Raw genomic sequence first — 14,696 nt, 5'->3', positions numbered from 1 at the left:
CTCTGCTTGAGCCCACACAGTTCTTAAGCTTATTTAGCAAATGTTTCTGTTTTGGTTATTGGAAACAGGAAAAATATTGAAATATGTAAAATCCATATTTTAAGATTCTAGTAAAAATATAAATTACATTGGAAAAATGGGATAACGTCTATCCTTTTTCTTTATTTTATTAAAAGTTGCTTATGTATCCACCTTTATATTCATTCCAACTATAACAAATGCCTCTGGAGTTGGGGTGAAACAAAGACGAGGATCAATTTCTCATTCTCTTAGAAGACTGTTAGGCTGAAAAGAAAAAAGCAGCTGAGAGAGATTCTTGTGAAATATTCTGGAAGGTCCTAGTGTTGAGCACAGTGTGGCTGGGCAAAGGTGGGATGAGTGCTGGGGAAGAGTTGGTACAAGGAGGGGTGGGTAGATTGAATTAGGCTTCCTCTCAAACACTGGAGCTTCTAACTAATGTCAACGGTGGAAGGATTATTTTAACTCAGCAGCGTACAACTACAGAGTAATTCATTTGTTAACCTGTGGTCTAGCTATGTTCATGAGACAACATTTACTCAAGAAGTATAAAAGGATGCAGAATGAAATAACTCTTAATTTTATAAGCTTGTTTTTTTTTAACTTGCAAGTTCTTGCTAAAGACTGTTTAATTCCTGGTGAGCTAATAAGGCAAAGACGCTAGTAGGGCTTTAACTTAGTGTCATAGCAAACAAACGGTCTGCTTACAACCATGAAGCTATTGATGAATCTCCAATCTCAGTGGAATAATATTCCTGTGTAGCTTTTTTTATTTAAGAGATGAGATGAGGCTGATTATGGATATTTACACTTTCTCAAGGTCCTTTAGTTTCATATTTTCCACCTCATCATCACCCCCATATTTATTTAAGTACCTGCTGTGCAAGATACCATAAATCAGCACTTGCATGGTTTTCTCCACAAGTTTATGCATCATTCAAAGATGTATTACTTTACACATCTAATAAAGTTCAGCTTGGACATCAGATGGAAGGGCATTTATGCATTGCCTCTGCCCAGACGGTTGGCAGGCAGAACTCAGATGGCATTAGCTCTGTTCTGTGCCACCAGGTATCATTTCAAAATGGAACGTCTGGCTCAAAGTGTTTTGCACCTGTCGAAACAGGTCAAGCCTCTCCTCCTGCTTTTAGCCTGGTTATCTGAGGTCAGCTCCGTAACACAGGGGAGAGACGTACCTTTGTCATGGGGAGGGAGAACCTCATCTTGCCACCCCACCCCTGTATTTTTTAATATTATCTCATGACCTTAAAACTGTGAGCTTTAGGCTTTTTCTTCATTTTCAAGGGAAACAGTAAGTTTAATGTTCCTCAACTTGAAAAATTAGTTGAATAGTCTATTAATAATTGTAACAGCAGCTGTTATGTATTGAGGACTACTCTAAACATACCTTCTGTAATCCTCACGTTTGCCTTCTGAGGCAGGTATAATTAGCCATCGGAACTGAAGATTGGAGATGTTACATGACCCACCCAAGGGCACGCAGCTGACAAATGGCAGAGCTGGGACTCAAACCCATGTCTGTCTGGCTATAAATCTCATGCTCTCTTCTGCATCAGGCTAATTCTTCTTTCCACTTTACTTTGCTGAACCTTCTTCGTGCTTTTGATGTATTTTCTCCTTACACTGCTTTCAACTTTTTTCTCCCTTTTTAGAACACCAGGTTTCAATTTGAAATGCTATAGGTTAACCTGGGTTTGCCATGAGCCACGGACTCGCACACACACACACACCCTCGTCAACAGTGAGCATCCCTGCATGTGCATTGTTTATCCTTTCTGTATTAGGTCTGTTGCTCCCTGTCTTCAGAAATTTTTGACAAAGAGAAGGCAAATGTGGCCTTCCAATTAAGGCATGGACTTTATTAAATTCAGAGGTCTAGTGGGAGATGGAGACAGAAATTATCTCGATATAGGGATCATCAGTTACCTTAGCACAGGGTGGATGGCAGCGAGAGACACAGGGGTGATGACCATGTGCAGAATGCGGCACCCTGTCAGGGGCTCCTTGTTCTTCGCTGCATATTGTTGAATGAAGAATAGACTGTGTAGGGCTTCCCTGGTGGCGCAGTGGTTGAGAGTCCGCCTGCCGATGCAGGGGACACGGGTTCGTGCCCCGGTCTGGGAAGATCCCACATGCCGCGGAGCGGCTGGGCCCGTGAGTCATGGCCGCTGAGCCTGTGTGTCCGGAGCCTGTGCTCCACAACGGGAGAGGCCACAACAGTGAGAGGCCTGCGTACCACAAAAAAAAAAAAAAAAAAAGAATAGACTGTGTAGGAAAAATAGCAGAAATTCATCATCATTTCCAGAAGAGTCGTGGCACCTGAGCTGCCTCACATTCATATGAGAAAGGCTGAATGAAAAACTAGCAAAGTTCTGACTGCAATTTGGGCATTGTTTTCCATTCATTCACCAGGTCCTTGTGCAGGGCATACTCTGAATAGACAGCAGTAAACAAAAGAAAGATCCTGTCCTCAGGGAGCCTACATCCACCTGGAAGGAAACAGATGCCAGCCTGATGAGTGTAGGATATGCCAGCTGATGACACGTAGTGAGGAGAACACAGAGCAGGGTGACAGAGTAGGGGCGCAGGATGGGGTGGTGGCCATTTTAGACATGAAATCAGAGAAGGCCTCTCGGGTACTAGACTATGAGCAGAGCCCTGAATGAATCCAGGGAGTGAGGCACGGGGGTGTATTGGTGAGAAGAGCACGTGTGAAAGCTCTGAGGGAGGACCGTGCCGGCGTGTTTGAGCAGCAGCAGGGAGGCCAGTGGGGCTGGTGTGGAGCCAGGGAGAGGGCTGGAGATGAGGTGATCAGGACCCTGGGGCCAGATTCCAGAACCAGATTACTTAGCCATAGTGAGGAGCTGGGCGTTTGCTCTGAGGATCTGAGCAGAGGAGTGATGCAATCTCACTTAGGGTTCTTCTATTAAGAATTATGTTGAGAACAGGGACTTCCCTGGTAGCGCAGTGGTTAAGAGTCCGCCTGCCAACGCAAGGGACACAGGTCCGATCCCTGGTCTGGGAAGATGCCACATGCCGCGGAGCAGCTAAACCCGTGCGCCACAACTACGGAGCCTGCGAACCACAACTACTGGAACCCACATGCCTAGATCCCATGCTCCACAACAAGAGAAGCCACCACAATGAGAAGCCCATGCACCACAACAAAGAGTAGCCCCTACTCGCCGCAACTAGAGAAAGCCCGCATGCAGCAACAAAGACCCAACACAGCCAGAAATAAATAAATAGATTTATTAAATTAAAAAAAAAAGAGAGAATTATGTTAAGAACAGGCTGTAGGGTGACAGAATCAGAAGCCAGGAGACCTGTGAGGGGTTTCTGCAGTAATTCAGGTGGCTCGGATCAGGGTGGTGAGAAGTGTCAGATGGTGATATAGTTTGAAAGTAGAAACAATGGGATTTCCCATTGGACTGGATGTAGGGTATGAGAGGAGAGAAGCCATGGGTAACTCAAGAATTTTGGCCTCAGCAACTGATAGGATGGAGTTACCATTTTCTGAAATGGGGAGATGATTTGGGGTGAAACAGTGCTGGTCTGTGTGCGGGGGGTTGGTGGTGGTGTCTGAAATTCGTGTCGGGCATGTTAAGTGTGATGTGCTAGTAGGTGGCCAAGGGGGTCCAGTCGTTAGATAGTTGTATATATCGGACTCAAGGTTAGCCAAGAGATCTTGGTTAAACTTGGGGGTTGTTGCCGTGTTGATATTTATAGGTCTTTAAAGCTGTGTATGGACTACATAAGCCAGTTAGCGAAGCCCAAAGAGTTCTATCATTTCACTTAAGATGCCCTTAGCTGCAAGTTACAGAGGATGGCTCTGGCTAAGCAAAAAGAAAATATGTTGGCGTATTTAGAGAACTACAGAACCAAACCACCAGAAGGAGAGGACAGGGTGGTAACCAGGGCTGCTCCCGAGGCCCAAGGAGCAGGGACCAAGGCGGCACTTTCATGGCCTCCCAAGGATATCCAGGTCCTAATGCCTGGAACAGTTGAATTTGTTAGGTAACATGGCAAAGCGGGTGAAGGTAGCAGACTCCGTAGGGAACTAATAAGTTGGGGAGGTGGGACAACAGCAGTCTCAGGCCAGGAGCAGTTAAGCTGAGGGTCTACACCCATGACCTTCACGTGCCAGGCTCAGCAGCTCTTTCTCTCAACATCTCACCTTGAGTCTTTAGCTAGTGAGGGTCATGAACCCCGTGCTGTATGTGTAGGTCCTGTCTCCGCAAGTGGTTTTCACCTCCCCTGGGTATTGACCATCTAAAATGTCTTTGTTTTTATAACTCTGTCTGGCCTGGTGTTATGCAGAGCAGAAATGCAATATTGGAAAGTGAATGAATGAATGAAGAAATGTGAAGAAAAATCATGTAATATCTGTAAACATCCTCACCAAAAAAGGGAAAAAAATGGCACAACAAACCTCAGGAGAAAACGGTGCTGATGAAGGAGAAATATATCTTGGGAAAGCAAACAGTATTTTGAAAGAATTGAGAATAAGTTATACTCAGAATTATGAATTGGTAATTATAGGTTTTATTTATCTGAGAAGATGAAAAAAGTGCATGTTTATTTTTCTGATTTACTGAATCCGAACAGTTAGTTTGCTCTCTTTGGGTATCAAAGATGATTATAGCCTTGTCTTACAAATACAGTCTAATTTGATAATAAAATTGTTCTGTGTTATTTCAGTTTAGATATATGTTCTTTGTTTCCTTATATTTCTCAAAATATGAAATATGAATGTTGATGTCATGCAGTATTTCTCTGACCTCCGGGAGGTAATTTGTGTCGGCAGTTATCAGATTAGGACGCAGAAACTCGTCCTGTGCAATTCCATTCTTTTGCTTAATTGCAGGTTCTTGTGCTCAAACTGCATCCTGTAGCCTACCTGACAGGAATCTGTAAGCACAAGTGTACTGGCATGTGTTTTCCTAGGAATGCGTGGTTTATAGATTAAATATTTCAAACCTCCAGTCAGCTTTGTGAGGCGACTTGCCAGGAATGATCTGAATTGTGAAGTATGGGCAGCAAACAGCATCCCAGGTGACTTAGAAACGGTCTGACTCATGATTGTCTATGCTTAAATCCTTGAACATCCATTCACCTATTACCATTTCAATTGCTGCAAGAAAGATTTGTTTAAATTAGCACATGTATTGGAAGTCACAGCTTAATGCTTGAAGGAAGTAGATCTGGTTGTAATGATATTTTTATAGTTAACTGGGTTTTCAAAATAATATGCTTTTAAAATTTTTATATTATGTTTTGTAGGCATTTTGTGAACGTTTATAGAGTATGTCTGTACGTGTGAATTGAGTCATATTTGGTATAAGTAAAAAAGACTAGGAGATAACGGGCTCCAGACCTGCTTCCACCATTAATTCTGACCTTGGGAAACTTACTCTCCTTTGCCTCAATTTTCTCATGTCAAAACTGAGGAAGCTTGGGTTTCCCTGGTGGCACAGTGGTTGAGAGTCTGCCTGCCGGTGCAGGGGACGCGGGTTCGTGCCCCAGTCTGGGAAGATCCCACATGCCGCAGAGCGGCTGGGCCCGTGAGCCATGGCCGCTGAGCCTGCGTGTCCGGAGCCTGTGCTCCACAACGGGAGAGGCCACAACAGTGAGAGGCCCGTGTACCGCAAAAAAAAAAAAAACAAAATGAAGAAGGTGACATGAAAGACCTCTGAGGTCCTTTCTGGTGTTCACACCAGCTATGCTCATGGGAGGGTGCTCAGGGCCAGGCCTGTCTCTCCCTCCCTCTCTTTCCTCCTTCCTGCACTCAGTAGATGCTTACTGAGCACTTGTTTTGTGCCAAGCACTGTTGTAGCTGCTCAGGACAGGAAGCAGCATGAGGACATCGAAGCTTCTGCCTTCGCTGAGTTATGGTTCAGTGTGGAAACAGGTTAATAACCAGGGTTCTTTTGGGGATGATGAAATCTATGAGGGAAATGGAGGACGGGACAGGAGAGAACTGAGCGGGAGGGGAGGGAGGTGGGCACTCTGCCTCGAGTGGTCAAGGACGCCTCTCCATGCAGGTGACATTTTAAGGTGACACTCTATTGAGTTGTAATTTACATACAACACAATGTGCAGATTTTAAGCACACAGGTTGATGAATTTTAACAAATGTGTACACGGATGTAATCACCACCCTAAGCAAGTTCCCCAGGGCAGTTCTTACCCCTGGTCCCTGCCCCCCCCCCACCTGCTAATCTCGTTCTATTACCATAGGTTAGTTTGCTTATGCTAGAATTGCTTCTAAATAGAATCATGGCATATGAACTCTTTCGTTTCTGCCTTCTTTCATTCGACATAATTTCTGTGATATTCTCGAGGTGGTATTAATAATGATTGTTATTAAATAGTTTTAGAGTACCAGGCACTGTTTTAAGTGTTTTCTCTATAATGATTCGTTGAATCCTCACAGCAGCCCCATGGGTTGTACTGTTATTATCGTCACTTTGCTGAAAGGAACGACAGAGAGAGGCCAGCAGCTGGTTAGTGTTAGAGCCTTTGACTCTTGAGCCCACACTTTGCCTCTGTGCTGCCCTGCTCTCTCGGGCTCATGTCTGAAAGATCTAGCCGTGCACACATCTGGAGGACGAATATTCTGAGCACCGGGGCCACATACATGCAAAGGCAAATACAAAGCCTGTTGTGTTTGCTAAACTGTGGTCTGGCGCTTAGGGCCTCGTGAACAGCGGGCAAAGAGAGTGGAAAGAGAAGGGGCCGAGACAGGAAATGGGATCCTGGAGGCGCCAGAATATGGAAAGAAATCTGAGTTTTATTCCACATACGGTGGGACGTCTTTGGAAGAGCTGTGGTTTTAGTTTTTGGAAAATTTTTTGAAATTGTGCTAAAATATGTGTCACATGAAATTTACCGTCTTAACTATTTTTCACGTAAATTCAGCGGCATTAAATGTATTCACATTGTTGCACAGCCATCGCCACCACCGATCTTTGGAACTCTTTCGTCTTGTGAAACTGCAGCTCGGTCCCCATTAAAGGATAACTCTCCACTCCCCACTCCCCCTGCTCTTGGCACCCACCCTTCTACTTTCTGTCTCTCTGAATTTGACTCCAGTGGGTCCCTCATATAAGTGAAATCATACAGTATTTGTTTTTTCCTCATTTTTAATTAAACTTAATATTTTGAGCTAATTGTAGATTCACATACAGTTGTTAAGAAGTAATACAGGGAGATCCCATGTGCCCTTTAAACAGTTCCCCTACCTGGTGAGGTCTTGTAGAGCTGTAGTAGAGCATCACAGCCAGGTGAGACCTCGCAGAGCTGTGGTGCAGCATCACAGGTGAGACCTCATAGAGCTGTGGTGCAGCATCACAGCCAGGTGAGACCTCGCAGAGCTGTGGTGCAGCATCACAGGTGAGACCTCATAGAGCTGTAGTGGAGCATCACAGCCAGGTGAGACCTTTAGAGCTGTAGTAGAGCATCACAGCAGGTGAGACCTCGTAGAGCTGTAGTAGAGCATCACAGCCAGGTGAGACCTCGTAGAGTTGTGGTGCCGCATCATAGCCAGGTGAGACCTCGTAGAGTTGTGGTGCCGCATCATAGCCAGGATATTGACGTTGATACACTCAAAACACAGAACAGTCCCATCACCACAGGACCCCTCACGTTGCCTGTTTATACCAACAGCTACTTTCCCCCAGCCTTTGTCCCCACCCTAAATCCTGGCAATCATGAATCTGTTCTCCATTTCTGCAATTGTATCATTTAGAGGATGTTTGATAAATGGAATTGTGCAGTCTGTAACCTTTTAGGATTGGCGTTTTTCACTCAGCATAATTCTCTGTTCAGGTTACTGCATGTGTGAGTGCTGGGTTCCTTTTTATTGTGTAGTTTTCCATGGTGTGGACATACCACAGCTTGTGTAACCCTTCACCAGGTGAAGGACATTTGGGCTGTGTACAGTTTTTCACCCTTATGAATAAAGCTGCTGTAAATATTCTTGTACATGTTTTGTGTGGACATGTCTTCATTTCTCTGGGATAAATGCCCAGGAGTGCAGTGACTGGTTATGTGGTATTTGCATGTTTAGTTTTTTTAAGAAAATGCCAAACTGTTTCCAGAGTTAGTGTACCATTTTATAATCCCACCAACGATGTACAAATGACCCAGTTTCTTTGCTTCCTCACTAGCATTCAGTGTTGTCACTATTTTTTTAATTTTAGCCATCTCGATGGATATTTAATTACAACTCATTGTGTTTTTAATTTGCATTTCCCTAATGGCTAATGATGTCGAACATCTTTTAATGTGCTGATTTTAAAAAGAACCAAGGGCTTCCCTGGTAGTGCAGTGGTTGAGAATCTGCCTGCTAATGCAGGGGACACGGGTTCGAGTCCTGGTCTGGGAGGGTCCCACATGCTGCGGAGCAACTAGGCCCGTGAGCCACAACTACTGAGCCTGCGCGTCTGGAGCCTGTGCTCCGGAAAAAGAGAGGCCGCGATAGTGAGAGGCCCGCGCACCACGATGAAGAGTGGCCCCCGCTTGCCACAACTAGAGAAAGCCCTCGCACAGAAACGAAGACCCAACACAGCAAAAATAAATTAATTAATAAACTACCCCCAACATCTTAAAAAAAAAACCAAATAGGGAAAAACTAAACTTCTTGAAGTGAAAACTACAATCATTTATTTATAAAATCAATTGAATGGGTGAAAGAGCAGACACTATTGCAGCTAAAGTGAGAAATATTGTTCTGGTAGGTCTGAGAAGAATACTCAGAATCAGGCACAGAGATAAAAAGACGGAAAGTACAGAAGACAGGCAAAGAGATGTAGAGGATAATCAGTAGAAACCTAAGACAGGTCCCAGAAAGAAAGAATGGAGAGAGTTGGGGCTAGATCACGTTCAACGGCATAATTGTTACAATATTTCCTAATATGAGGAACCCTCAGAGTCAAGAAGCAGAAGAAGCTGCAAATAGGATAAATAAAACTAAATCCAAATCTAGGCTTATTGTAGCGTAACTGTAGAACCTCAAAGAAGAAACCTTAAAAGCAACAATACATGTAATTCAGATTTCCTCAATGGACGGCAATTAGATGACAGTTGACAGCAATAATAGGGAAGATGATAGTACCTGAGGATATAACTGTCATCACAGAATTTCATATCCAGCCAAACTAATATCCAAAAGTAAGGGAGAAAGGAAGACATTTTCAGACCGAGAATTTACATTTCTGAGAACTTGCTGGAAGATCTACTAAGAGTGGGCTTGAGGAAAAGGAATATTGAACTAGGAGGAAATAGAATGTTAGAAACATTGGTCTTCATTTTATTATTTTTCTCTAGTTAGGAAATGTTTGGTAATTGCAATTTTAATACATTTAAATAACAGAGAAGAAAGTAAAGACAGCAAGATGAGAACTCTTTGGGAATTTTTATCGAGAATGGCTGCAGAGAAATGGTGAGGATCCATGAGGTCAGGGGGTTGTTTTTTTTCCTTCACGTGGGAAATAACAGAGAATACTCATATGCTAATGGAAATTCTCTCCTAGAGAAGGAGAGTGTGAGGATGCAGTAGAGTGTGAGTGAGGGGCAGAGCCCCGGAGAAGGTAGAGGCTGGGTGGCATGGGCACCCGCATCACCAGCACGTGCATGAGGGCCCCAGTGTGGTGTGGTCCACAGGCTTCACCACTCTGTATGCAGCCCATCAAGGGACAGCCTTTGATAGAGTCAAGGGCAGCTTCCATTACAGAACAGGGCCTGATATGGGTTTGGACGCATGTTGTCTGGCAGACATGCTTGTGGAAAACTGAGGGTTTTCTTGTGGATTTTTATTTCCTCTGTGAATATTGGGATGAGGTTATAAGTTTAGAGTGAAGTGTGACACAAGAAGAGAGGTGAAGGTACTCAGTAATTATCTGGAGAGTCAAAAGCAAATTGAGCAACACGCTAGACTTAGGGGACCATTTGAGTACAGTGGCACCTTTGCGGTTTGTGGTCATGGATTGTCGCGGTAAAGTTGTAGAGAAGGCAGCTCTACAAAGAAGGATGAAGTGTAGCCTGTCACGTGGGACCAAGGAACAAGAACATGGAGGGTTTGCAGATGGGAGGTGGCTCTTGGTTGTCTGGGAGTCGTGTGAGGGAGGAGGTGATGGGTGGTCCAATTCGGCAGAGTCAGGAGACTGCAGCCCGTGAAGTGGAAGGATACCTGAGTGGGGGACTGAGAGGAAGTGGGTGCTCTGGGCACCTCAGACCCTCCTATCCTCACCGTGACCGCTCCAGCCAGTCCCTTCCATTGGAAGGGATCAGGTGATGCAGTCCAGGAGGGTGGCCAAGTTAAATTCTTGGGGGGTAGACTTTGGCCCTTGGTGAGTCAGGATGAGTGTATGCAGGTGAGGGGTGCGGACCAGCAGATCCCAGCTGGACTCTTGAGGGACACAGCTTCGTGCAGCTTCTTGGAAGTCCTCCTGAGGGTCAGGCACAGCTGCACCGCTGGAGTCAGTGGGATCAAGCCCTCCTTGGTCTGTGCTCTCTCCTCCTGTCCCTCCTTCCTGCTTACCTGTGATGACACGCACATCAGGCAGGGCTCTGTTTCCCAGAAAAACTGGGCTGAGACATGGGGCATTTGAGGGCTAGGCTTCAGAATGGAGTTTCTGTAGGGGCTGGCAAGGTTTAGGGGGTGACCGTGAGCACGGGGCTGAGATGGTGTGCAGGAAATGTCCGTGGAGGACTGAGGCCACAGTGTGAGAGTGGACGGAGACGTGGATGCTGAGCCGTGCAGCATGACGGCAGAAGGAGCTGGGGGAGATGGAAAGCCGGGAGCGTCCTTCCTCAGTCAGTGGGCGGAGGAAGGGGACACATCGGGAATAAACAGTGCTGGAGCTGGGCCACCTGGGCTTCGGAGGAGCTGGGGTTTGCAAGGAGGGAGAGGAGACATGGTTAGCGTGTGCTGGTGGCACGGGGGGGGCTCGCTCTGGGTAGACCAGCACAGCGACACCTCCTTGGACTGCTCCTCTGGGCGTTTGGCTCCAACATCTGCAGCTTGGAATCCCACCACTGTAGACTGAGCGTTTGGATGTGGGTGTGGGTCCTTTGGGAGGTGCTTAGGTCGTGATGGTGGAGCCCCATACTGGGATGAGTGCCCTATAAAAGAGACCCCAGAGAGCTCCTCGCCCCTTCCACCACTCGAGGACACAGCGAGAAGGCGGCCGTCTGTGAACTGGGAAGTGGGTTCTCACCAGCCCCTTGATCTTGGACTTCCCAGCCTCTAGAACTGTGAGAAATAATGTTTTTGCTTATGAATGACTTAATCTATGGTATTTTGTTATAGTGGCCTGAATCGACTAAGACGCCCACCCAGGGGCATCTCTCTATCCTGGGGGCGGGTCACGTAACCTCACAGCAGCGCCTCTGCTTCCTTTAGGAGAGGGAGAATGGTCTCTTCCTCCTGGAGTTGTCAGGACATTTAACAAGGGATAATGGAGTGAGAAGTAATTTACTACCTAATGTTCGAGGATGTGAAGACAGTACATGCTACATGTCACCCGCATGACATTGCGTGTAGCAATCATGTCTTGATGCTTGCTCCAAAAAGTCCTGTATAGATGTGGCTGAGTGCATGGCTGTGCCTGTAGGTGTCTTCTGGGAGTTAGAGCCAGCTGGGAAGGAGGGACCCAGGGGAAGAGAACGTGCTGGAGCCCTGGGGCACAGCACCTCTGCCTTAGCTCCTATACATGCTCCGTGGGCTTTTCCAAGTGCTGATTTCTAAAGCCTAGAAAGTTCTTTTTGTTGTGGTCGTTCTAACCACACCAGGAGGAGTCCCATCCTCTGAGCTGATATTATCCTGGAGACTAGTGTTAATGTCCACAGAAGCAGGTAAAAGGTTGGAAGCACTGCATCTCTTTGTTGAATGGTGTACGGAGTGCTGACCAAGGCTCCAGCTCATTGTGCTTTATCCTGGAACCTGCCTGTGCATAGTGAGAGGAGGGCTAAGGTCGTGAGAATTTCACATTTTCTTTCAGGTTGTTAGTCATTGTGACACTGTTGTATGAAGGGTTACCTTATAAACAGTAGGAGACCAGGTTATGGGCTACACCTGGCAGCAGCCGGGTACTTAAGTGTGAGGCCTGCATCATGATGCAATGCAGATGCACGTAATGAAGGTCACTGGGCATGTGCAGGCAGCTGACACTGCACCTGCTGCTTTGGGATTCAGGGTACATCACAGCCAGAGGACCATTCCCGTGCAAAAGGAGTAGCCTGAGGGATGGGCCAGGGCATCTTACAATTACTTGGTTCCACTTGAGTTGGCAATGTAGTGTTTAACTTTAATGACAAGAGTTTAATATTCTACGTACCGATTTTTCATTTGAAAATAAAATACCACTTCATTTTACATGAGCAGATCTAGCAACAATAATGAATTTCTTTACAAATATTAGCCTATTATACATCTTAAGTCAGTTGCACATAATTGCATCTCACCAACTCTACATAATACTTTAATTAAAACTAGGATAATGAAAATAGTTTCTTTTTAATAAATTTATTTATTTTATTTATTTATTTTTGGCTGCGTTGGGTCCTTGCTGCTGTGCGCGGGCTTTCTCTAGTTGCGGTGAGTGGGGGCCACTCTTCGCCGCACTGCGGTGGCCTTTCGTTGCGAAGCACAGGGTCCACGTGTGCAGGCTTCAGTAGTTGTGACTTGCGGGCTCCAGAGCGCAGGCTCAGTAGCTGCGGCGCATGGGCCCAGCTGCTCTGCAGCACGTGGGATCCTCCCCGACCAGGGCTGGAACCTGCACTGGCAGGTGGACTCCCAACCACTGTGCCACCAGGGAAGCCCAAAAATACAGTTTTAACGAACAGTAAATGCTGAAGTTGCCAAGCCTAGAATGTGTTAGTTCGAATCATACCTCACTCTGTTTTAGCTCTTAAATCTGTATCTACATTATGTTTTGAAATGGCAACAATCATGAGCAAGAGGCATTTTTTTTGAATTTTATTTTTTTATCCAGCAGGTTCTTATTAGTTGTCTGTTTTATACCTATCAGTGTATGTATGTCAATCCCAATCTCCCAGTTCATCCCACCCCACCACCCCACCACCCCACCACTTTCCCCATTGGTGTCCATACATTTGTTCTCTACATCTGTGTCTCTATTTCTGCCTTGCAAACTGGTTCGTCTGTACCAGTTTTCTAGGTTCCACATATATGCATTAATATACGATATTTGTTTTTCTCTTTCTGATTTACTTCACTCTGTATGACAGTCTCTAGGTCCATCCACATCTCTACAAATGACCCAATTTCGTTCACTTTTATGGCTGAGTAATATTCCATTGTATATATGTACCACATCTTCTTTATCCATTCGTCTGTCGATGGGTATTTAGGTTGCTTCCATGACCTGGCTATTGTAAATAGTGCTGCAGTGAACAATGGGGTGCATGTGTCTTTTTGAATTATGGTTTTCTCTGGGTATATGCCCAGTAATGGGATTGCTGGGTCATTTGGTAATTCTATTTTTAGTTTTTTAAGGAACCTCCATACTGTTCTCCATGGTGGCTGTATCAATTTACATTCCTACCAACAGTGCAAGAGGGTTCCCTTTTCTCCACACCCTCTCTAGCATTTGTTGTTTGTAGATTTTCTGATGATGCCCATTCTGACTGGTGTGAGGTGATACCTCATTGTAGTTTTGATTTGCATTTCTCTAATGATTAATGATGTTGAGCATTCTTCCATGTGCTGCTTGGCCATCTGTATATCTTCTTTGGAGAAATGTCTATTTAGGTCTTCTGCCCATTTTTGGATTGGGTTTTTGTTTTTTTGATATTGAGCTGCATGAGCTGTTTATATATTTTGGAGATTAATCCTTTGTCCGTTGATTCATTTGCAAATATTTTCTCCCATTCTGAGGGTTATCTTTTCATCTTGTTTATAGTTTCCTTTGCTGTGCAAAAGCTTTGAAGTTTCATTACGTCCCATTTGTTTATTTTTGCTTTTATTTCCGTTACTCTAGGAAGTAGGTCTAAAAAGATCTTGCTGTGATTTATGTCAAAGAGTGTTCTTCCTGTTTTCCTCCAAGAGTTTTATAGTGTCCAGGAGGCATTTTAAAATATGTTTATTAGTGTGTACTACTAAATAATATGCTTCCTTATGGCCGTCATGTATCTGTCTATCCCCCTTGCATATATAGTTGGTTGTTTGCTACTAATTATAATCTGTAGAAGCAGATTAAGGTTTTCTTTGTCTTTTTTCTCCCAGTTTTATTGAGATATAATTGACATATAACACTGTATTATTTTAAGATGCACATCATGATTTGATATATATACATATATATACTACAAGAAGTTTAGTGAATACTCCTCACAACACAGTTAAAGTGTTTTTCTTGTGATGAGAACTTTTAGGATATACTCTCTTAACAACTTTCAAATACACAGTATAGTACTGTTAACTGTAGTCCCCATGCTGTACATCACATGCTTAGGACTTATTTGTCTTATAACTGGAAGTTCATACTTTTGGACCACCTTCACGCCTTGCCTCCCACTGCCCCACTCGGGTAATCAACAGAATACTAGCAAACAGAATCTAACCATACCTTTGCCCATTTTGTATTGGATTATTTCTTTGTCTTTGAAGGCCCAGCAACTTAGCACAGTGC

At 44.8% G+C, this 14,696-nt stretch overlaps 1 protein-coding gene across 1 annotated transcript in view; it reads left to right on the top strand.

Annotated features, from left to right (window-relative positions):
• The window catches only part of SDK1 (sidekick cell adhesion molecule 1), an 817,812-nt gene that overhangs the window by 306,012 nt on the left and 497,104 nt on the right, over window positions 1-14,696 (top strand). The window lies entirely within an intron of this gene.

The sequence above is a fragment of the Lagenorhynchus albirostris genome, chromosome 15, assembly GCF_949774975.1.
Source record: "Lagenorhynchus albirostris chromosome 15, mLagAlb1.1, whole genome shotgun sequence".
Lineage (NCBI taxonomy): Eukaryota > Metazoa > Chordata > Mammalia > Artiodactyla > Delphinidae > Lagenorhynchus > Lagenorhynchus albirostris.
This window is presented reverse-complemented; position numbering and strand designations above follow the sequence as displayed.